This window comes from Stegodyphus dumicola, chromosome 1, assembly GCF_044657685.1.
Source record: "Stegodyphus dumicola isolate Sdum_Otavi_A_Nest chromosome 1, ASM4465768v1".
Taxonomy (NCBI): Eukaryota; Metazoa; Arthropoda; class Arachnida; order Araneae; family Eresidae; genus Stegodyphus; species Stegodyphus dumicola.
In genome coordinates, this window is record NC_140768.1 from 215,663,449 (window position 1) to 215,688,946 (window position 25,498).

General features: G+C 36.7%; 1 protein-coding gene across 1 annotated transcript in view; it reads right to left on the reverse strand.

Annotated features, from left to right (window-relative positions):
* LOC118204839 (uncharacterized) overlaps positions 1–25,498 on the reverse strand; it is a 235,342-nt gene that overhangs the window by 40,741 nt on the left and 169,103 nt on the right. The gene's annotated exons all lie outside the window — the stretch shown is intronic.

A 25,498-nucleotide genomic window follows, 5' to 3' on the forward strand; every position in this document is an offset into this window, starting at 1 on the left:
CCCCCTCTCAACGGTCAGACATTTACCCGGACATCTTTGCGAGGTATAGCAGAATCATCAATCATTTAATATTGTTCATTGAGAATGTTACCACAGCAAGCATACTAATATTGTGCCTCAGTAAGGGAAGCAGAACACATATGTATAGCCAAATTTAATGCGAGAGTCTAACTTCTGGAGCGAACATAATACATGGTTCAACGGTATTGCGCGTTGACAGCAAATTCGAGCCTCGCTTGCAAAGATAATATTTTTCTATCAGATTTTCACCAGGAAAATGGAAAAATTTCCCCTCACAGAAGGATTTGGATTCTCGCTCTGGTGGCGCTACATGCACTACGAGTTTTACCATTCTAAAGTATCTGCAAATTAATTTAATCCAAGCTAATAGCACTAATGGACTCTCCAAGCTACGGACTTCAGCAGAATCAAAATAATTCGATTCGACTTGGAAATCGGAGTCACAGGTCTCAGCGGATTCTATTCTTCACAGAGCTTTAAAATTTGCCTTATAGCAAAATAATGAAAATTTTAATGAAACCTTCTTTGGAAAATCAATGAATTGCACATTAAAAAACTACTTCGGTGTTCTTAATTCTTCATCTCGGAAGAGGTCGCTTTACTCAGCCTTTAGCTTTCCATCTGCTAAGAGATAAGAATTTCGGCACTTCTTTTAGTACACAGTGGCTATATATAATATCTGGTATTATCTTATTAGTCCAAAGGGACAATTTGCTCTGGAGGACTTTTAATTTCGTTTGGTATTTTGTGTCGAGAACTTTAAAAGGCTGTATCCCTTTCTAAATCGTTGCCACTATATATTATCGCCCTGTCTTATATTTAATTATATTTAATATGAAGATTCTGCATAAATGTATGTAGGTTTCTCGCATTGTGATAAAACAATGGTATCCAGAGCCATAAAATTTTGAATAACGTACATCTCTACCCGAATGTGGATATCTGAAAGCCCAAATTATCAATTTGGAATTTGCTTTATTATCTGTTTCTTATTTTGTAAAGCATTTATGAGTTTTTGATTAAGAAACTCAATGATTTCAAAGCGAGAAATGGCAACACTGTACGAAAAAAAAAAAAAAAAAAAACATTTTTATCTCCAGCGCGCGAAACTCTAAAGATATGCTCATTTTAAAATTAATTTGCGATATTGCTGTTGAACTGAATTTTATAGTTTGAGCACGTAGAACATAATATTTAATAAATAAAGGTAACACACAAAACGTTAAAAAAAAAGGGCCCCTTTGGACGTAATTTAAAATCTGAAACCTTTCAGTTTTTTTTTTTTTTTTTTTTTTTTTTTTTTTTTTTTTTATATATATTTTGTAGTCGAACTTTCTTTTATTCCTTACTTAATCTTCCTTCTATATCGTGTGAGCAATATTAGCTTAGGTTTCACATTCTCACTGGAGTATCACTGGTTTATGCAAGTAAGACACAAAATATATTTTTGTTGGGTGTAACATCAATTTCGGCACTAATTTCTATCACGTTTCTTACTGGCTGTTCAACAGTCCTGGATTATTCGCTGGTCACTCTTGAAATAACAGTTTTTAAGAACTTTGCTTTCCCCATTTCTCTTTCCTTCAAAAATTTCCTCCTAGAAGAATTTTAACCGCAAGAGCATTATATCACGGGTCTACTAACATCATTTCGCAAAGAAAGTAATGGCTTTTCTCCATGCACTAGGTCAGCACTTGTAAAGCGTAAAAAGCTTCGAACTCACACCTTTAATTTTTGATACAGCAGTCTATCTCCTCTAACCTCTATAGAATACAGGACGGTATCCAATTTTAAAAGTAACACCAATGTATGTATATATAATACTAAGTAGTTATGTTTAAGGGAAAAAAAAAAAAACAGTAAAACGAAGTTTGATATTTTCCTACTTTATTTTATATGTGTTTACAGGGTGGTCATAAAGAAGCTTTCCCGATGTATGAACCCATAACGGACTATCGAAGGTAAGCGTTCGAGACAGTAAAGATTTAAAACAATACAGTTCTCGTAGTTAGGATTATAGTGGAAAAATGTGGATATTTGAAGCGATACACATATGAAAACAATCGCCATCGTAAAACTTTTGCAAAGAAGAGTTTTCTAAAGAACCAATGGCAGCAAAAGAGCAAATAAATAAAAAAAACTTTTATTGGAATTACAAGTTTTGAGCGTTCTCATCTTCGCACATGATAATGCTTCACATGCGGGAGATTGTTGACAACAATGATGAATGTGCCGTTGCAGGAGGAATCTGTATAAATTCACGTTTAGTGACATCTTTCAATTCTGACAAATCTCGTGAATTTGATGCGTACAACTTAAATATCAGATTAACTCCAGAACCAGAAATCCATCGCAGTGAGGTCGGGGATCGCGGTGGCCACGAAACTGCAAAGTTACGGGAAATTATCTTGAAATGTTGTGCACGTTCAAAATTTGTAATTCGAATAAAAGTTTGTAGAGACATTAGATATTTTTTGGAAGCAGGAAAGATGAAAAATTAGCCAATGCCCTCGTCGGGAATCGAACCGCGGACCTCTGGAATACGCACCCAGCTTGCAGACCACCACACCATGAAGACATGCCAAGAAATACCTTGTAAGTTTTTTTTCCTTTCTTGTCTTGTGTTGTCATTAGTCCGCTACAATACTGTTCTTTTCAAATGATTCACGCGGCAATTTTTGTCATGCATGTATCGTTCGAAAACCATTAATAATTATATGCGCTGATCAATTTGCGCAAAAAAAAAGTGGGTGCCCCCATTCTAAAATTTCGAAATTTTTTCACTGTGATCATAACCACGAGAGCTCTATGTTTTTAAATTATCACAATCTCTAGCGTATACCTACAAATAGCAATATCTGAAATTTTATTTCGATTGGCCGAGAGGTCAGACAGCTAGGGGTTCATATATCGGGCAAGTCTTCCAGTCAGTCGTGAACTTCATGCGTGCACCTTAAATAAATTCAACATGACCACGCTGTATACACCAACCATCATACTATACAGTAGTTAAGTTGCTCGCATTTATTCTTAAAAACTATTTGGGGAAAGAAGTTTTTCATGCTCTTTAAAAGCAGAAATTAACTTTTATTCTCCTCATAAGTTTCAGTAAAATATATTTTAATAAATACTTGGAAAGGATGAGGAATGGTATGAAATACTTTATATTAATTGCGAAAATAGCGATCTTGAACAAATATGTGTAAAATACACAAGTAGATTTAAATTTAATAAAAAATAGTCTTAGACTAATTCACAAACGCACTCATATTTTAAAAAAGTTCATTCTTGTGAGGGGGTCGTTTTAGATGGGGTCATAGAAGATAGAGTCCTGTATAGTGTAAAAAGTATTTATTAACAAGTTTTAAGTTACACACGGACATTACATTTAACTTTAAGAAAATTACAGAGCAAGAGTCTAATACAACCTATCAAGTGGGACACTTCGCTTTTACTGAAGTACTTCTCTGGCTACTCACCAGAGGGCACCCTTGTTGTTCCAGTTAGTCCAGCAGTTTATGTTAAAGAATTGGTTATAGTCTTAGATTGATGATTATTTTTAGATTCAGTCTAAGTTTGATGTTTAAGTTTGAAACTGATGTTTAACATCAGTTTACTGATGTTTAAGTTTGAAACTGGAACGTTCTGATTCCGCACATACATATGTCGGCATATGCTTTCAAAACTCCTTAACTGACAACTTGAAAAATAAGAGCAATAACAATAGATAAACGGTAAAACATTATTTCAGTCAGTCAATTAACTAATTCAGATGAATGCAAGAATATTTAACAATAATGAAATATTGACAATGAATCGTAATAATTTAATCCATAACAATAGGGAAAATTACAAATCTACAGATTTCCTTGATAACCGAATTTTTTATTTGTTGTGTCTTACTTTCTAAATTCCCCGTTTAAATGAAGTTTGACTTGGATAATAAACTCTATGGAAGATTTTAAATCTCAGTATCCTAAAAGTAAGTCTCTCTATTCAGAAAATCTTTCAGCATCTTTTTATAATTTTTAAATAGTTGTAAGTTTGGGGTTAAAATTTATTGAAAAGGAAAACAAGAGAAAGAAATTGAGGCTCATAGTGTGGATATATCTGTTAAACCTTTCAGCTACTATTTATATCAAATGTTTAAGACTTAATTTTTGCTTGGAAATAAATCTTCAACGATTTATTTATATTTCATATAAGATTTGTTCATCAGGTAATGGCTGACTGTATGATATTATATGCACGCGAATGCTTGAAAGATATGCCTTAGGGGAGTATTTTCTTTAGAAAATTGTTTCATATGTTTACGTTAAACATGGAGGGAAAACGCGAAATGCAGTTAGACGTTTGGCTCTTGCCAACGACAAGAACCGAAAAGTCAAAGCACTAGTTTTATAGTTACTTTAACCATTGGTGAGTTTCTTAAGTTATGGATCCACTGCATATTTATTAGTAAAACGATGTTGCTGAAAATTTGTGTTTATTGACTGCATAAGAAATAGGTAAATCTTATTACGTAGCCAATATATAGCAAAACGCGTTTTAAAACATTTAATTTGATATTTTAAAGGAAAAGCTAATTTTGATTACGGATAAATTATAAGACTTTCTGTGATGCTGTCTACCAATATGCTTCACATAGGTGAAGAAAATAATTTATAAGTGAAAAATATATACAGAAAGAATGAGATATTTTATTTCCTATGATAATTCTACGTAATTATATTGTTGTGACTTATCTTACTTGTCTGACAGTAACATCACAACAAGACTATCGTGGCAAGGAATGCAAGATTGCGCCTGTCGTTGGCAAGAGCCTTGACCACTATACAGGTGGCAGTACGACGTTGCTCAGTTCCGCCCCCAATTTTGATGGAGAGCACCTCGGGGGCAAGGGTCCGAGGGTCTCCCACCACTTTTTCCTCACACCAACCTCGCGAGAGGTCTTTCGGTTAGCCTTGTATTTAGGTTGCCCCCATGCCGTACAGACACTATACATTTACAAACATCCATGCCTTCTCCGGGATTCGAGCCCGGGCCCTTCGGTACGGCAGTCAGCGTCGCTAACCACTATCCCTGTTGGGTGACATAAAGAAATTATGAAATAATTAATCGTAAAAATTACTTAGGCGATGTTTGTTTCTTTCATGAAAAGATTCGTTTAAAATTAATAAAATTCTGTGATTTTAACGTGCTGAGAAAATTATCTATATTATTTAGGAAAGATTATATAACTGAAAATTTTTATTATTAGATATTATTAAGGATTAAATTATTTAACTTTGGGGTGGGGGGGGAAGTGCATAAACGAGAGCACGGATTTTTTTTGTCGGATTTGCATGAAACTGGCAGGGAAAGAAGAAATGTTAAAAGAAAGAAGAACTCAAAATCCAAAGAATTTAAAATATACTTCTTCATGGCAAATGATCAATTTAAGATAATGAATGCTTCCTAACTTTCTGCAGAACAAAACTGTAAAAAGAAATACAAAAGTTCGGTAAACTTTAAAGCTCTGAATTAAATAAAAACTAAGTGTAGTAAATGAGTATTATGAATTGGTTAACAATAAAAAGAAAGAGCGGGAACTTTGGTTTCATGATATGATGTAGAAATCAGATGCAAGGAATAAAAAAAAAAAAAAAAAAAAAAAAAAATAACACATTTTTATTATGTTAGGGGTATTTTCGATGCACATCGTATTTTTTAAAATCCGAATTTGATTATCGCTGTGACTATACCGAAAGAGCGTAATGAAGTAACAGCTGAGAAAAGACTGAAAAATATGAGAGCTTGCGTGTCACGAATGTTAGATCAAACTTTCAAAAATAAAATGGGAAGACACGAAGGTTTTCCTTTCAGGCATTTATTCGTTAAAATAAATAACTCGCTTAAATGATTCTCCATTAATTTCACTGCCCCAACTCAGTCGAACACTCTGCATTCACACAATTGCAAGCTTTAGTTTTATTCATTCTTAAGCATAGTTTCTTGGATTCATAATTTTTAACCCACGATTTACATCTAGCATTAAAAGCAAGATTAAATTATAAAAAAATAATAAAATCTTTGTATTACGAGCAACGGGCGGCTTTTTTTTTTTTTTTTTTTTCATTTATAGACACATCCACGTTTCGACAGCATTTCGGCTAACGCCACTTTTGGCTTAAAATATTAAAAAACAGCATATCTTTAGAATTTCCGATGGACTGTCTCACGCGTTGGAGATAAAAGTGTTTTATTTCCTACAGTGTTGCCACTGATCGCTTTGATATTGTTGAGTTTTTAAATCACAATTTCGTTAAAGATTTATAAAATATAAAATAGACAATAAAACAAATTCGAAATTACAAATTCGGGCTTCCAGGTGCCCAATGTTCGGGTGGAGGACTATGTTATTCAAAATGTGATGGCTCCAGGTACTATTGTTTTTTACACAATGCGAGAAACATACATACATTAATGCAGGTTATATTTCTTTAAATATAATACAGGGTGATAATATTTGGTGGCAACAATTTAAAAAGTTATACATTGCATTTAAGTGATTCGACACAAAATGCCGTTTCGAGATTAATAGACCTTCTGGGCTAACTTCCCTTTGGGCTAATAAACGCTTTTATACGTGAACATTAAAGTAATTTTGAATCACATTAAAATTGTGATTAAAATTGTGATATTGTGATTAAAGTTTAATTTCTCGTTTATCGTATCGCATTTATAGTTCTGTAAAGGATCTGTAAGGAATAGGCATAAATAAAAATGCTTAATAGATTGAAAAGCATGCAGTAGTGACAGCCTAAAATACCTTTACTTTTTATACAACTTCTTTTCTAAGAAACACAGATTTAAGATGGGATAATCTGAACGCAAAATACCTTGTCTGTTGCGTAAAATGCTTTTGGTCTTGCCTACACCGCGTTATCCTTTTTCTCTGTTCATATGATACATGGAATTATTAATTCTCCAAACCTAAATACTTCCAGGAGAACTCGAATACTCAGCAGGCAGAGATAGCACTTTTCTTTAAAACGTGAAATTTATGGTATTATTCAATAATCTTTCGCAGATGAAAGATTTAATACCCATCAGTTTTAAAATTGTCGAGTTTTCGATGAAGTGACACTTTCAGCATGCTCAGCAGTATGTAAAAGCACATCAGAAATCGATCAAGGTTCCCGGGCGATGAATCAATCAATGGATATTTTTTACGGTTGAGTTTGTAAAGGAAAATAGATAGATTGAATTTTAAACTCTATTTAAAGTACGTTCTTGGTACTGCAGAAGGAAAAACTATTATACAAGGAATTAAAAAGTTATGGAATGTTATTTTATGCCACTTTAATCCTTAAAATAGGAGAAATAAATTGTTGTGATAAGGTATTTCTCCCGCCTTTCTAGAGTGCTTTCTTGGTTTAGCGGTTCTGCACGCTGGGTTGCTATTCCAGATGTCCGTGGTTCGATTCCTGGCGAAGGCTGATTGCTTATTTTTCATGTCTCCGGCTTTTCCAGTTAACCTAATGTCTCTACAATTTGACTATTTATTTATTTCTCACTCATGATTCCGCTATCCTAAGGTGTTTCTCCTGCCTTCTTAGCATGCCTTCGTGGTGTAGTGTTCAGCACACTCGGCGCGAATTCGAGAGGACCGCGGTTACAGTCCCAGCGAAGGTATTGTTAATATTTCATGTACTCTTGCTTGAAAAATACCTAATAAATCTACAGTGGCGCCCGAACTAAAAAAGGTGGTGGGTGACGATTCTCCACCACCAGGATTTGGCGATTGGGTCTCCCAATCCCCAGTCGCCCTTTAAAAGGGGGAGTATTATCATGGTACAATTTATCTTAAATCCATTGCTTTGAATAATTTATATAAGGTATTAGAATAGAAATTAATTATTTAACTCCAAAACATAAATTGTGTGCCTCCAGCATATTTTTTGTTTCATAATCAAGAAACCTTCATGTTGTTGCATGCGTACAGGTTCGTACGCATGCAACAACATGAAGGTTTTTCGTTAAAATGTAAAATATAAATAATTAAAATCCATGTTACTGATCGTGATATCCATATACCAAATGCGTAATATATTTCAAGGAATTTCACTATCAGAAAACATTTCTATCATTTCCTTCTTCTAAAAAATACATTGTTACGAATTTTGTATAAGTAATTATATGTGAAATTGCAGTATCTTTTGTATAATGTAAATTCAAAAGTCCGAAGAGAGTGAAGGTCTGCTGGAAAAATAATACTATAGGGTCAAGTTTATCTAATATTGAGGTAAATAGCTATATCGCTAAATTTGCAAGATATCACCAAGCTGGCGATGGTGTTGGCTACTAATTTGGGTCATCAAGTTTGACGATACGCCCAGACGGTATAGTGGTTAGGGAAGCCTCACTGCAATACCGAAGGGCCTGGGTTCGAATCCCGGTAAAGGCACGGTTATAACGTCGTCCCTTCATAGGAGGCGATGGTGGTCCACCTATTAGGTGCCTCCATAATAAAGAGACCACCACATCTGGTCTTGTATAGATTAATCGACTGTGTGTTACACTGTAACTGTTCACAATCTGCCATTGGAAAAAAAAAACGTTTGACAAGAAATCGTCAAAAGTCTCTACATTTGGCAACATTTTGCTCCATTGCCTCTATAACTATAATTGGTACTGTAAATGAATAACTGTAATTGATTTCTATGTGAATCCGTATTAAACCAACTTTATCCCTATACGCCTTCCAGTAATTTCCAGAAATGGAAGGTACTAGAGATTTCTTGGCGGCCGGGGTAAAATTATATAAGACCGGAGAGAGCATCAGCTCTGTTTTTCAGTTAAGAGTCGATTTCGAAGTGATGACATATCTCCGTGTGAGCTTCGCTCAGTGGGAAGTACTGCGTCATTGAGTGAACGAACACGTGCAACTGCATTCTGCCAAAAAATTGTCTAATGTAAAACTCCTCCCAATTCGGAGTCAAGAGTGTAGGTTGTTTCTACGAAGCTCCGGCATTTTCCTCAGTAGAAGCAAAAATATTCAGCGGATTGTCTTAATTTCAATTGCTATGTATAGCCAAGACCTTCAGCTTTAGTTAGACACCAAGTTCGTCAAGATCGGATCATCCAGTAATTACTAAGAGACTAATTACTGCCTCAACGCGTCGTGCACGTGGTAAATCATATCAAACTGTGCTTCCAGATCTGCATAGCAGCCGCCGTTGCCCGATGTCACTGGTGCTTAGTATCGTCGGATGCGGAATTTTACGCTGAGCAATTTGACGGTAATTTTGTGTGTGTGCGGTCAATGGATGCCGAGTAATTGATTTTTAATTGTTTTAACAAGTTTTTCACCGTGAACTTTGACCTTTTCCCCGTCCCTACGGTCAGTTAGAAGCAATCGACCCCCGTCGCCTGTGAACCTGAGTGATTTCCTGTTGTCAACAAAGGGAGAAAGAGGTACTGGAGGCAATTAAACGAATCGCTAATTAAGCCCCTAATTGGCCTAGCGATTTTGTTCAAACGGATTCTTCTGATTCAAACCATGGGCTATATGAGATTGTAAATTCGAAGAAGATCGGTCTGCTACTTCAAGAGTTACCGTTTTTCCGGTATTACCAGGACTTAGGATTATCGTCTTCTACAATAGTGATTAATGCAGTGTGTGTGTGCTTTTTAATTAATTCTGTGCCTGTGTTTGTCAATTGGATTACTCCGCAGAACTACCTATAGTGTACAGCTGATGCACAGAAGAAGTATCGCAGCCAAGTGCATTTCTCTGCAATTTGCTTGCTAGTCACTATTGATTATAGCACTCAACCTTTATGTAATAAAATGTAACCTGTTACATTCAACCCAGAAATAATACCAGTATTTCCTAATAATATACAAGGCATTTCTGTGGTGTTCTTAAAGTGGAAGTGTGTTTTTGTGTCAAATTAACGTGAAAGTCATGTACGTGGCACAGGTGAAAAGTGATTTAAAGTGTTAACGTGAAAGTGTTATTAAGTGTTGATATTGCATGGTGCAAGTGTTTTCAAGTGTTAAGTGATTTACGCGAAAAGTGAATTAAGGTGTTTACGTTCCGTCAACGGTGATTTATAGTGTGATTTAACGTGATTAAAAGTGATCCAAAGTGTTACGTGTCTGCAATTTGCGTGCTCGTCACTATAGATTATAGCACTGAAATTTATGTATTAAAATGTACCTGTTACATTCAACCCAGCAATAATACCAGTATTTCCTAATAATATACATGACATTTATGTGGTGTTCTTACAGTGGAAGTATATTTTAGTGTCAAATTAAAGTGAAAGTTATGTACGTGGCACAGGTGAAAAGTGATTTAAAGTGTTAACGTGGAAGTGTTATTAAGTTTCGATATTGCATGGTGTAAGTATTTTCAGGTGTTAAGTGATTTACGCGAAAAGTGAATTAAGGTGTTTACGTTCCGTCAACGGTGATTTATAGTGTGATTTAACGTGATTAAAAGTGATCCAATGTGTTAACGTGTCTGCAATTTACTTGCTGGTCACTATTGATTATATCACTCAATATTTATGTATTAAAATGTACCTGTTACATCCAACCCAGCAATAATTCCAGAACTTCTAATAATATACAAGGCATTTATGTGGTGTTCTTAAAGTGGAAAAGTGTGTTATTGTGTCAAATTAATGTGAAAGTACGTAGGTGAAAACTGATTTATAGTGTTATTAAGTATTGATATTGTATGATGAAAGTGTTTTCAAGTGTTAAATGATTTACGCGAAAAGTGATTTAAAAAGTTTACGTTCTGTCAACGGTGATTTATAGTGTGATTTAAAGTGTTTTAACGTATTTAAAAGTGATCAAAAGTGTTTACGTGAAAGTGATATTACGTGGTGAATTTTATCAACACTGATTTAAAGTGATTAAGGTGTTACAAGTGTTAACGTGAAAGTGATATAAATGTGTTATTAAGTGAAAAGTGCTCAATGTGTATCGGTGATTGAAGAATGACACGTAACACATCTGCACAGTCGGAAGGAGAGCCTCAGATGCAAATTGCGGATTTCGATCCGCAAGAGTTACTCGACAGTGACCAAGACCATCAAGGCAAAGTTCACCTGCTCTACGAATTTAGAAGAAAGACAGCCAGCACTTATAGAAGGGGCAAATTCCTCCTACCTCAAGATCTTCGTGAGCGACTGCTAAGTGCTCTGAACGCTCTGGAAACTCTAGCCTTGAGAGGCCCACACCTTGCAGAGAGTCCAACCCTAGTAGACATAGGAGTAAACACGTCGACGGTACTTTGCTGTGAACTTGCTCACTCGATTCAGCAAAATGCAAAAAGACAGGTGAAGCAGCTCCATGCAAGCAAAGATACTATACAGCAGGATGATCACCCGGTTATAGAGGGCAAAGATGACCAACCTACGTACGCGCAAGCGATAAAGCGGAGATGGAAAAGGAAAGTCACGAACAGGCCGACACTGCTGATCCTCCCTAAACGTGATGAACAGAGTGCTGATATACGCGGGGTACTAGAAAAGCATGTCCAAATTGAAGATCTGGGTGTCAACCTTCGGGGCATTACGAACTTAAATAGTGGAGGTGTGGCGGTGCGATGCAACAAAAAGGATGAGGTACAGAAGATACGTCAGTTCCTATCTCAGCACGACAACCTAAAGGATACAGTACGCACGCGTATACCACGGAAGAGAACACCGAAATGCACAATTGACAATGTACCGTACGGCACCTCGGAGGTGGAAGTACAAGAAATGCTGCAAAAGTCTTGCAAACTTGGGAATGAAGAGTGTAGAGTCCTCTTCAAGCGCCCGGACAGAAGGAATAGAGCCACAAAGTGGGTGATTGAAAGTACCCCTGGTGCCTTTCACGTCCTCATGTCGAAACGAAGATTGTTCCAAGGATGGAGGGAACATAGTATCTACGAGTTTACAGGAGCCAAGCGCTGTTTCCGCTGTCAGGACCTGGAACATACGTCGAAAGACTGCTGCCACAGGCCTTACTGCGCTTAGTGCGGAGGCTGTCATGACATTAACGAATGTAAGGCGGACTGCCCTGAATGCATTAACTGCACCATAGCAAACAGAGATTCAAAAGTTAAAGTGGATGCACACCATGCAGCGTACGCAGCAAACTGCCCAACATTCCATGCGCACATCCAGAAGATTAAAGCACGTACTGACTACGGCGAGGACAACTAATTTAATAGCCCAGCAAGCAAGGCATCGTCTACCTACTACAACAGCCAGTCCACTTAATAACAAGCGCACCTCTCTAGGAAGCAAGTCAAGTATTTTCACAGTTAGTAATTTTACCTTAAAAGTCAATTAATTTACAAAAGTAATGGAAGTGAATTCAAGAACAGAGGAAAGCAATGTGCTCAAGTTTGTCCAAATCAACCTCCAAAGAGCGCGCGCGGCTACTGCACAGCTAGTGCAATATGCTATGGAGGAAGAGGCGGACTTCCTTTTAATTCAAGAACCTTTTCTTTATGCAGGGCAAGTAGCAGAATTTCCCCTCCAATGGACCGTCATCCAGGATTCAGGAAGTGAGGGAACAAGAGCGGCAGTAGTTTGTTGCCACAGCAGATGGTTGCCAGTTGTGCTAGCAAAGTCAAGAGACATGGTCACAATTGCAGTCGAGGCTATGGGACTGAGTGTCCTGGTCACGAATGTTTACATTCCACCTACAGTAGACGTTACTCCCACATTAGAAGCCTTGCAGAATATCCTTACGTCCTACCCGCATGCACACCATGTACTGGCAGGAGATTTTTAACTCTCATGCGGAGGACTTCGGATATCCGACCACAGACCCAAGAGGTAGAGAAGTTGTGGACTTCATTGCATGCAACGGACTCATTCTTCATAACGTGCCGGACAGTCTGCCGACCTTCGAGACCCAAATGGGAAAAGGATGGCCCGACATCACTCTGTCAACAGCGCGTCTGGATCAGAAAATACAGCACTGGACCGCAAGTGACACTTCCTCAAACTCGGACCATCGCTATATAACGTTCCAGATAGGTCAGCCACATGCGCAGTTTATGAAGAAGCGTTATAGAACCAATGGCAGAAAATTAAAACAACTTGTAAGCAGGCTAGGACCAGTATTAGAGCAGGTGGACGAGGCCCTTATGTCAGAACAAAAAGGATGCTGACGACTTAACCACCAGTATGATACGAGATATTCAATCTATCTGTGATGCCACCCTAGGCCTGAAATCACCAAAAGTTTTAAGAGTGGCAAACTGGTGGACGAAAGAGCTCCGTGCACAGCGTAGTCGCACCAGGGCACTTAGGCGTAAGATGAAGAGCGAAAGAGACCCAGACAGAAGGCAAGCCCTTAGTGTTTTTTATAATAAAGAGCAAGCTCAGTACAAAAGGGCAATTACAGCCGCAAAACTTGCCAGCTGGAGGGAGTTCTGTACTAAGAATGTAGAAGTCTATGGTGCTCTCCACAAGATAGCTTCGAACAAAGTTTATAGACCACCGCAGCTAAGAGCCTTTGGAGGGCAGCAGGCTGGACACATAACGGAAATCACGCTCAGGACAATTCTTGACGCCGTACTTCCGGAAGAGGATATTACAGATCCGTCCGACCACCAGGCTTATACGCTGCACACATCTGTCCCAGATGATATGCCATTTACGGAGAAGGAAGTCTCCGCAACGATCAAAATTCTCCCGAAAAATAAAGCCCCTGGTCCGGACTCAATAGACTATGCAATCTTGAGAGCAATACATAAAGCAAGATCGGGCTTTCTCACGCGTTATTTTAACAAACTGCTAGCACTGCAAAGCTTTCCGGAACCTTACAAAATGGGGCAGGTTGTGCTCTTTAAGAAAGAAGGGAAGGATCCAAACAGCCCATCCTCTTTTAGGCCGATTTGTCTTCTCCCGGTAATAGGGAAACTCTAAGAGAAGCTCCTGGTCAAGCGGCTTAAATTTCATATGACGCAATCTCTGATGTCAAAGTGGGGCAATCTCTGACGCCCAATATGGATTCAGAGAGCTACGCTCAACGATTGCTGCCCTTTCAAAGATAAGAGACTATATCAGCCACTTGCATGAAAGGAAACAGCATGCAGCGGTCCTAAGTCTGGACCTGCAAAGCGCATTTGACTCTCTGTGGTGGCCCTCAATTTTAGAGGCACTGCACCAGGCAAAAATCCCTGATAACCTCTTGCAGGTTTTCAAGCAATACCTGTCCAATAGAAAGTTCATAGTAACACACACTGGCGGAGTCATAACCAGAAGCCAGACAAAGGGCTGTCCACAGGGATCGTGCGCTGGTCCAGACTTGTGGAACGCAACTTTCGATTCCATCCTACGATACGAATGGCCGTCCCATGCACAGATAGTAGCCTTCGCGGATGACGCGACCTTTGTGGTAGGCGGCAAGAGTAGAGATGAGCTGCAGCAAAACTGCAATGATGTAATTGATACTTTCTAAAGGCTATGTCAGGAGAAAAAGCTAATAATTTCTGAGGTAAAATCGAAATATATAATTTATCATAAGCCAGGCCAAACTTTAATAAGAAACCCAACCATCCAGCTTAATGGGAAGACCATCAAAAGGGTCAGAGAACTAAAACTCCTGGGTATTATATTGGATGAAAAGTTCACCTGGCTGCCTCACCTTAAAGCGCAAAGAGAAAAGGCCCGCCGAATCGCAAACAATCTGCAAAAAATGCAAGGCCCGCACTGGGGCCTTCGGCCCAATATCTACAAGATACTTTACTCCACTGTCGCGGAGACGGTCCTAACCTACGGAGCAGCCATCTGGGCAGCCCCGATGACAGTCAGAAAGGCAAAATTGCTAAGTAGTGCACAACGACCATTTGTCCTGGCCATAACGAAGACCTCGTACAACGTCGACTGCGGCCGCTTCGGTATTAGCAGGGCTTATGCCGCTCCCAATCAAAGCGCAGCAAGAAGCCTCAATTGCAAAGGTGACGCAAATCCAACAGCCATGCACATATGGGGATACATGTTATCTGCCAGAAGTCTACGAAACACGCAGGTCCAAACTAAGCACACATCCGTCGGAATATGGACTGGGCATAAGGACTTTCCACTCACCAGCGTTAACCCCGCGCTTAGACGGACCAGGGGCCGTGCTTTATACAGATGGGTCAAAAATTGATAACGCTGTAGGCAGTGCCTATATAGCCTATATAGATGGAAACATAGCAAAGGAATGGAAGGGCCGTCTGGGCGCACAGAACTCAGTGTTCCAAGCGGAAGTAGTTGCCCTCACAAAGGCAGTGAAATGGGCAATTGACACACGGCAGAGTCGAGCTACGATATTTACTGACAGCCTGTCAAGCATTTATGCTATCAACAACCAATCTCGCACCTGCAAGAAGTCCTCCGTCTACAAGAAAAGTCAATGAGAATCCAAATTTTCTGGGTGAAGGCGCACGCCGGAATCCAGGAAAATGAAGCAGCAGACGCTCTTGCCAAGGAGGCTGCCCAAAATGAGGAAACGGAGCAGATTCAGGTGCCCTGCCCCAGTCATGCCTAAAGAGGCAAATAGAGGAGACCGCCATTGGAAACTGGCAGAACGAATGGGACCAAATCCCGCAAGGCCGCAGAGCATATGAGTTCCTGCCCAAGGTAAAGGTGGACCGGCTCATCTCAGCGCCCTACCTCACGCGATATATAACAGGACACGGCCCCTTTCCGACGTACTTTGCAGAAAGGGGTCTAGCAACAACTAATATGTGTGTCTGTGACAACTTGGGCTCACCAGACCATTATGTCACGGAGTGCCCCTTAACAGCAGAATGGCACATCAAATTCCCAACCACCAATGTTCTGCCTTTCAAACGCCTTCTCGTAAAACATCGAGGCACGCGGCAAAAGCTTAAAAGCATAATGGACAAGCTAGAAAAAGTGGGCATAGACCTCTGCAGGCCGGAATAGGGCACATGCAATAAACATAATTGGCATTACGATTCACAGAGCTTATTAAAGTAGCTAGGACAGCAATGGTATGTGTATCCGTAGTATGGAAATGTAACTGTTTTTAGTTATCCACGAGCCGATGTGTCGTTAAAGGCTATTAGCACAGTAATGGACAGTGCACATATAATACTGCAGATGTAACGTGGCATGTATTGAGCACACATCTGTTAAGCGTTTTACAATTGTGAAGTCTCTAGATGGTTGCAGGGCCAGGGTAATACCCGAGTAGTCATAGAAAGCCGTCCGGGTGCCCTGTCCTGCTGTCACATGTCACCTGTGAGCTTCGCTCTTTAGATAAGCTTTGCACTGAGTTGTGTATAATGTTTTCAGTATTTTGAAGTGTAATAACTACTGATTCTGTTTGGAGATACTGGGAAAAGCTGTACGACGATTTTCGTGGAACATTTCCAGAACTGTAAAGTGTTTCTTTGGTAAAATTAATTTTATCAAGCTATCATCGGTTATGTGTGCATTCAATCCATTACGAACCTGTACGCATGCAACAACATGAAGGTTTCTTGATTATGAAACAAAAAATATGCTGGAGGCACACAATTTATGTTTTGGAGTTAAATAATTAATGTTATAGAACAGTAAAGGTAACACTTTTTTTAGACACTGAATGTGTTACATTGTGAAAATCTCACCAGATAGTTTTCCAGTCATTTATTTCGTTTATAAAGAAGCAAAATACAAAATCTGCTTTAAAAGGAAACTGTTTCGAAAAATATGTCAAACAGAAAATATGAATAAGTTTCTATTTATTTATTTGAAATAACAGAAAAATTTTTATTAGGCTTATTATCAATTTTAAAACGTAAATTAACACAAGCTTATTAATGCGCTTCTTTTATGATAACACTAATTAAATTTATTATAAAGGAAGCTTATTAGTGCTAGCACTAATAAGCTTCCTTTATAATAACAATGTTACATATAACAATGTTTAAGTATGTAACAAATTACTTTTTTATACTGCTGAAAAAGAAGGTATACATTGCTAACTATCAGTTACAGCTAGGTAAATTTCCACAAGAAAGTAATATATTCTTGAAAACATGGCATAGTCGTGGAATTTTCAGTCCATGTAAATATCTATCAATCCATGAATATATGCAAAATATATCATCTGTATAAATATATATACCTATATGTAAGTTGTTAGGCCACCCAGCTGGTATAGTACTTTGTGACTCTGACTGCCATAGCGATGGACCGAAGTATCAACCGCACGTATTAATCGACCCAGTGTCAGCATTGACGATTTGGCAGCCGAGATCCAAATTCGTGTATGTAAATTCAGAAAAGAAATGTTTTAAAAAATTGATTACTTCTTTGTACGAAGTACTGTAGTTGCGCAAAATTTCGGGTATAATTTTTCAACGGAAATATACATTTTGACCGCTCTCCAATCCATTTAGATGATTTTTTTCCTCGACACCTATACGTACGGACAGAATAAAGGTCTATTTGTTTCTAAAACGGATTGTAAAATTGATTTAAAATGGATTCAGAAGGGTTTTTTTTTCGTGACGTCTCTACGTAGGTACGTACCTGTGTATGTATGTATCTCACATAACTTCAAAACGATTAACCGCAGAACGTTGAAATTTTGTGTATGGGACTGTTATAGCATGTACTTTGCGCACCTATGTTTTCATTGCAATCGGCCTTACCAATTGCCTCTCTGTTACCCGGCTCAGTGATCTCAATTTTTTATTCTTATATGTTGGTAAATTGTGCATTTTTTGCTTTAAAAGTAGTTTAATTATGTTGTTCTTATATTCCGGTTAAGGTTTTTATGCCTTTAGTTAATTTACATGCAATATTTCTTCAGTTATCAACAATTTAAAAGTTTAAGGGACGCTGGGCCTAACGAGGCCGCCATTTATTCACATTTGAAACCCTTAGTAGAATAGTGAATCAGCTGGTGCACCAACTTCAGTGTCCTTTTACATAGTGGAACTGGAAGTTAACTTTCCGTTTTGTGCGCTCAAAATTTTGTTTTCCCGCTATTGGCCGAACTGCATGTTTATGCCTTTAGTTAATATGCATGCAATAATTGTAGAATTATAAGCAGTTTAAAAGCTTAAGTGGAGCTAAGTCTAACGAGGCCAACTTGTTTTTACTTAAAACTCTTAGTAGAATAATGAATTAAGTCAGTTGGTGCACCAAATTCAGTGTCTTTTGCCCAGTAGGACCAGAAGTTAGCTTTTAATTTCGTGCATTGAAAATTTGGTCTTCCTGTCCATTGGCCGAATTGCTTGTTTTGGCGTTGAAAGTCTTTTATTGCAATTTTTTTAAAGTCCTTTTAACTGTATTTGGTGCTTTAGTTTTCCTGTATTTTACTGCTTTTAATGAAGCTGTTTTGAGTTTTTATGTAATTTTGTTTTGTCGCGAAGTAGGAACTGAATTGCTTGAATGAAAAATAGATCTCTAATCAAATTCGAGAAATAAGTTTAAAGAAGTGCAGCAAAAAATGTGCATCATTTAACGGCCGTACAAGGAAGTCATGCGGTGCCCACATCAAATATTTTAAGTTAGTATTTTAGTCCTAGTTCTACATACGAGCAAAAACACGCATGCAGTGCCACTAAGGTCTAGTGTGTGACTGAAGTTAAGAAGGTTTAATTAAGATATATTTTAATACTTCATAAACCATTCTGTCATTTACTTTATAGTCTATTTATGAGCACGCTCTTACTCTGTTTAATTTAATTATATTTGTAACTAATTCCGAGGTTTTGAAATCTATCGTGGGTTTGTGATTCTACTCAACTCAGTTTATTCTATAATGTGTTCGAAGAGAGGACTACTGAAATTTATTTCTTTAAATATTTATTGTAGTTATTTACTTGTAATCCGCAGTTTTTAAATCAGTTGTAAAATATCGTGAACATAATTTCACCACTGTATAAATAAAATAAGTACTCAATATGTGAGGAAAGAAAGGGAATCTAAAGTTTCGTACTTATATACACTTAGCTTATATAGGACAAATATTTATTACGCTTAAATTACTTTAAAGTAACGACAAAAATAAAAGTTCATTAATTTATATGCAAAATTTGCTTAAATATAGTCGAGTGAATTGACTAACAGAAGTAGTACAGAAGTGTGCTAACCTAAGGAGTAGGTACGAAACAAAAACTTTTGCTGCATTTTGTGATTAATATTTCTGCCTTGCCTAAAACAACAAACAGCTAAATATTTGACGAGGACATTAGTCAACTTTATCTCTACGCATTGTGCAAAAACGCTATAAAAATCTATTTGGTTTGTCCAGGCTAAAACATAGGGAAAATATCACAAAATAGTATTTTAGAGAAATCATATAATAATTTCGATTTCTTTTCCAGAATCTTTTCGCAATTTTGTGTCGGGAGTTTTTTCCTTCCTCGTAGGAATGAAAGGAAGTATTGTAAACGCCAAAAATTGCGGGTATTACATTTCAACGGACATATCCATTTTAACCGTTCCCGAACCCATTTGAACGATTTTTTTTTGCGTGACGTCTGTGCGTACGGACAGCATAAAGGACTTATTTTTTTCTGAAACGGGTTGTAAATGGATTTAAAGTGGATTCAAAAGATATTTTTTCGTGACATCTTTACGTATGTATATATGCATGTATCTCGCATAACTCAAAAAACGATTAGCCATAGAACATTGAAATTTTGTGTATGGGATTGCTGTAGCATTTACTTATTTACCTCCCTTTTTGTTGCAATTGACAGAAACTAACATATATATGTATATACCCACTCCCGTACATGGCTTAAAATTCTTTACCCGGATTGTTTTCACAATCGTTAGTCGTATACTTCTAATTGCAAAAGTTTTTTAAATGACTCAAATATCCCCGTTTTGGCAATGTCAAATTAAAAATAAATAATTTTGGACAAATAACGAAATCTAACATTTAATAAGGTCTCCCTGTTCTTATACTTATATTTGGGAAGCTTTATACTCCCTAAGAAAAAATAAAATTATGAGAAGTTTGACTCCCGTACGACAAAAATTGACTGGAATATTTAATTTCAAATTTGCTATTCTTAACCTCATTTTCAGCTTGTCTTGAGGGATCGGTTATTCAAGTTAAATAATTTGAGAATATAAGTTTGAATGAAATGCAACAAAAAGTGTCTATCATTTACTAAGCCATACAAGAAAATTATGTGGTTTTCACATCAGAATATTTAGCAAGCCGATGAAGCCAAACCAGACGAGAGCTAATTGCCTAACGTAATGAATATCTTCACGACTGTCGTTCGCAAAGAAATTAGCTCATATTCATGTTAGCCGCAGAACGTTCAAATTTTGTATATGAGATTGTTATAACATCTAGTTGTGCACCTCCCTTTTTTTGCAATCGGCAGAACCAAAAATATATATGTATATATATGTTCGGCTCTGCAGGTGTGTGTGTATATATATATATATAGAGAGAGATAATCCTCCTCTTAGAAGGCTTATTTTTCACCCGGCCGTTATTTTCTCAATCTTTGGTCGTAATCATATTCTTCCAATTACAGAAGTGTTTTGAATGATGGAAATATTCATGCTTTGGCAATACCAGATTAAAGATAATAATATTTTTCGATAAATAACGAAATCTAAAGCTAATGCGGTCTCCCAGTTCTTATATTTAGAAACATTTTACATTACATCGCGAAAAAAATAAAATTCTAAGATGTTTGGCTCCAAAAATTGCCTTGATATTTAATTTCAGAATTTGCTATTTTTTATGTCATTTTCATCTTGCTTCGAGGGGTCGGTTAATAAGTTAAAATAATTCTAGAAAATAAATTTAAATATGAACTGTAGCAAAATTTAATACGCCGTATAAAGAAGTCGTATGATAATTATTTCATCAGATTATTTTCTTAAATAAAATTAGGGTATGTTAGTCTATCTTATATTCAAGGCAGGGTCATTATTTAATCGTCCTGTCTCATAATCCGTCTTAAAAATTCCAAAGAAAATCTGTCGACTGGTTTTCGAAGATGAGCCTATTTCCTGATTTGTACAACAGCACAAAAACTCGTTTGGAAAATGTCAACTAATAAAGTACTTTTATAGCATAATTTATCTGCCGTATATCATCATCTGTGTTAAAAATCAGGCTTCTCACTGGTGTTAAATATGGTCTCTAATATCTGGAGAGAACAGTAATCAGTTACAGTATAAGTACAGCTAGAAACGATGAAAACTAAATAGACTGATAAACATATTGTTACTTTTTTTTTTCTGACACCGCGTTACGTTTAAGGGGTTCGTGTGGATTTGGAGTGAATAACGACGACAGCACTTGCTGGAATTTCGAAACACACCTTATTGGCCTGTATTAATCAGGGCAGCTCCAAAACACTTTTACAGTTGTCGAAGATCTACTATAAACACGCAGACATAATCAGCGACACAGCTTTCAGGTTATCAAGCTATCACGGTGGAGACAGCTTCACTGCGAAGCACCAGAGTACAGCTCCCGACTCTGCTCGGTCGTTCTCGGAACTCCACGTACTCTCGAGACTCTCCAGCCTACAACTCGCGATGCACTCGACGACACACAGAGCACAGCTCCCGCCTCTTCGATTCAGTCGTTCCCGGAGCTCAACACGCTCTCTCAATGATGCACTAACCGCGATATACGAAGACACTCTTTCGATGCACTCGACGACTCACTCGGCACTCGCTGCCCAGCTGTCAACTCGATCGACTCCGCACGGACTGATTCGCTAGACGAGACACGCTATCTCGCACTCGACGAGGCACTCTATCAGTGACTGACTATCAGCTCGCTAGACGAGGCACACACACACTGACAGCGGGAAAGCAGGGTTTATATAGCTTTAGGCTTGTGTTCGAGAACATTCTGGGCTAAACCGGTAAGAATTCGTTCCAGAAGGTTTTCCAGCCATCCATTGTATATAGCCAATTTTGTCGCCAAATGGGCGATTTCTCGTCAAATGTGGCAACCATGTCGTACTTTGCCATTTTATGGCAACCCTAAAACTGCTTTGCGGGAGGCCATCTTACCGCACCTAGACATTTCGTAACAATATCTTGAGAATAGAGTGCTTTGATTAGTGACAAAGAAATGTCAAGTTATCAAAACAGAATAAAGAATTCAGTAGAACTTAATAAGTGCAAGAACAAATTTCGAAAGACAAGAATCCTTTGTTCGACATAGTTAATTAAACCTTGTGAAATGTCGTGTTAAGTGAAATTATGTTAATCGAATACGAAAATGCGCGAAAAATAACATAATTTATCCAACTTTTTCTCTCCACTGCTTGCACTTTTCTCTTTATACTTTTCTTAAGGCAGCCGAATCAATAAATTATGCCTGTCATTATCAGTTATACATGAATCTGAATAGTTCTTTCAGATTTGCAACTACGTCTGTAATTTGTGTTTTCAACTCTTCGGTGGTATGAAACATTTCCTCCATCTGCTCCAAATTCACTTCACTTAGGAAGAGTATTACTCATGAGTAAACTCGTCATCGTGTAATTCATTGTGTAATCGCTTTTAAATGTTGTTAACGAACTATTATCATTCAACTCTGCGATGTGACGAAACAGGCCTGCTCAACCCAAAAGATTTTGCGGACCGCTTTAGAAATGCATTTCATTCCGGAGGCTGCATTGTGTTTATGCATGGGAAAATTTATATATTTCAAAAATCTAAAACATTTTATCATATCCAAAGCTTTGTATAAATAAATGTTTAAGATAATAATATATACATATATAAATATGTAAGATAAAAATTTGAATTTGGTTATTTCGTATCTCTATTCGAAAAATAATAACATTTCTAGACTGCGCCATTTCCAGATTAATCTATGCCACACAGCTTGCATAACGTTAATGACGTAGTTGATTCGTAACCGAAACTCTGACAACTGAAATCTTTCTAACCTAAACCAAAACCTTTCTCTTAACAGACTACCATATTGTATAAATGCGCACTTCGCTTTAGTTATGCTACTTGGACGCAATTTCGCTGTGCTCTCTTCCTGTCGCAACAGTATCAAAAATGTAAATGTTCGGAAAATGGACACAAATAATATGCTAAGTTGTCTCTGGCCAAAGCATGTTTACTGAAAATAAAATGAAGATTTAATCTGCCTTGGCGATCAGTTTTTTTTTTTTTTTTTTTTTTTTTTTTCATTATGGATTAGCATTCTACGCAATCAAAATTCTTCATCTTCAGTATGGATCTGCGATCTGTCTTCTCTATGTGATGCGCAGTCAGTATTTCTGAGTTTCTGCATCTCAGTATTCCTACATTAGTGCTTCTAAAATTTGTTTCCATTACATATATATATATACTGAGGTGAAAATTTGAAACAGAGTATATTATTATTATAGGTTTTAATTATTATTCATAAATTAACAAAGAATAGTGCAACACCTGTGACTGTGCATTAGTAATTATCACAATCCAATAATCAGTGAAGCAATAGAATAATGTTATATTTCGTTTTTCTTTCATTTAGTTTTTTCAAGTCGGCCTTAATATTTGTATTTGCATATCGTAATTGATATTGCAAGTTTTCGTCTTTTATGATTTATGATTCATGAATTCTAAAACACTCACAACTTTTTGTACCGTCTTTCACAAATTTCTTGAATTTCGCCGTAACCTGCAAAATTATACAGGGGAGATCCATGGAACCCGCGGGATTGACATCCCTGTAATAACACTTCTAGTTGGCATTTAAACTATTGTAACCTGTAATTCAGCGGTTTCCAAGAAAAATTAAGTTACTAAAAGTTTATATTTAAATTATTTAAAAACATAACATTAAACCCAAATTTCCAAAAAATATTATATGTATGCTTGTATTTTTTACTATTATATTTACAGAAGTTCAGTATTAATAAAAGAGATGTTTATGAGATGTGTGTATAATATATGTGTATAATATCTCATAAATATCAAAAATATGTTTCTTCAGAATTTTCCCTGTCACAGTTTTAAATATTTAAAAATTGTGTTTATAGAGAAGTCTTTCCGATTTTTAGGCCCGTAAGTTATGTTACTTTACCACGGCATTGATTATTCACACCATCTGGCAGATAGATAGTTAACTGAGTGTTGCCATTTAGCATGGCACTTATCTTTCAAATCATGACTATAATTGCTTACAAAACTGAAATATTTAAAAGCAAGACATGTATTTTTAAACAATTTAATGTTTTTATTGTTTTCTTAGTAATTTATTTAATTGATATACATTTAAATACATTTAATTGGTATAATTTATAATATATCTTACTGATTATTTTTATGAATACTTGCAGCGTTTTTCTATTTAATGAAAGATGTTTCTTAACCCACACACTATATATCTCCGTAGAGAATAGTTGTTTAGTTTTTAGTCTTTAATCAGATTAAAAAAAAACAGAATAAGAGGATTTTGAATAAAACGGGTGCTTCTTAAAGAAAACGTTTAATACTAATGCAGTGTTTTCTGTTTGCATTTCGTATAATAGAAAAAGAAGAAAAGATAAGACAATTTTTTTATATGTAAGCTTGAGCAAAAATTCTTCTTACTCAATTTATTTGTCTCCATTTCGCAGTAACAACATTTTTATCAAACTGCTTTTTATTCATTTTATTAGTTCTTTTAAAGAAGAATATGAAGCAATTCCGGAGCTTAATGCTCTTTTCTTTTATTTTTCTCTTCCTAAGGGACCCGCGACATCATTTGACAGACTGTTTGAAAAGTGCTGTTTTAATTTAAAACTAATAAATTGAATCATTTATTATAGAATAGACAAGTTTAAACTCGCAGTTATTAGACATAAAAACAAACAAAAAGTGGGTGCATTTCTACACAGGTAAATAAATATCAAAGTAAATCCTTGATTTATGGTTTTATATTTTTTTCATTTCTTGCTAATTTGATCTCATTTCTTTTTAATAGTGGTGTTATACTTTAAAATATCATTTAAAATTGTACTTTATACATCTGTAAGAAAGGCAGCAGATATAGACAAAGGTAAAATAAAAAAAAAAATTAAAAAAAAAGTAAAACGGGTTAATGATCACTTCATTAAAATCTTACAACCCAAAAATTTGATTGTTTTTGAGATTTTCTCTGCTATCTAGATCTTCGATAAGGATTTCAACGAGGTTTATTTCCATAAATGTTCATCCTAGACTAGTGGCTGAGTGGTTAAGACTACGGGATACCGGAAGTGTGACTCGAAATTGATCCCAGGCGAACGGGCGGGCTGCACTGTTTGTTTTCATAATTTTCACCACATGTAACGTGAATATGAGCCACTTCCTATTAGAAAGACTTCTACAAAAGCATTTTTTCTTTTACGCAGGTAGCTCTTGTGTGCTTTGCCTTATTAAGTAACTTATTAGAGACATATAATTCCCATTGAAACCTTTTCAGAATAGGGTAGATGATTTTATAAAACAAATCTGATGTATACACATACATTCTTTGCTGAAATTCATTTAAACTT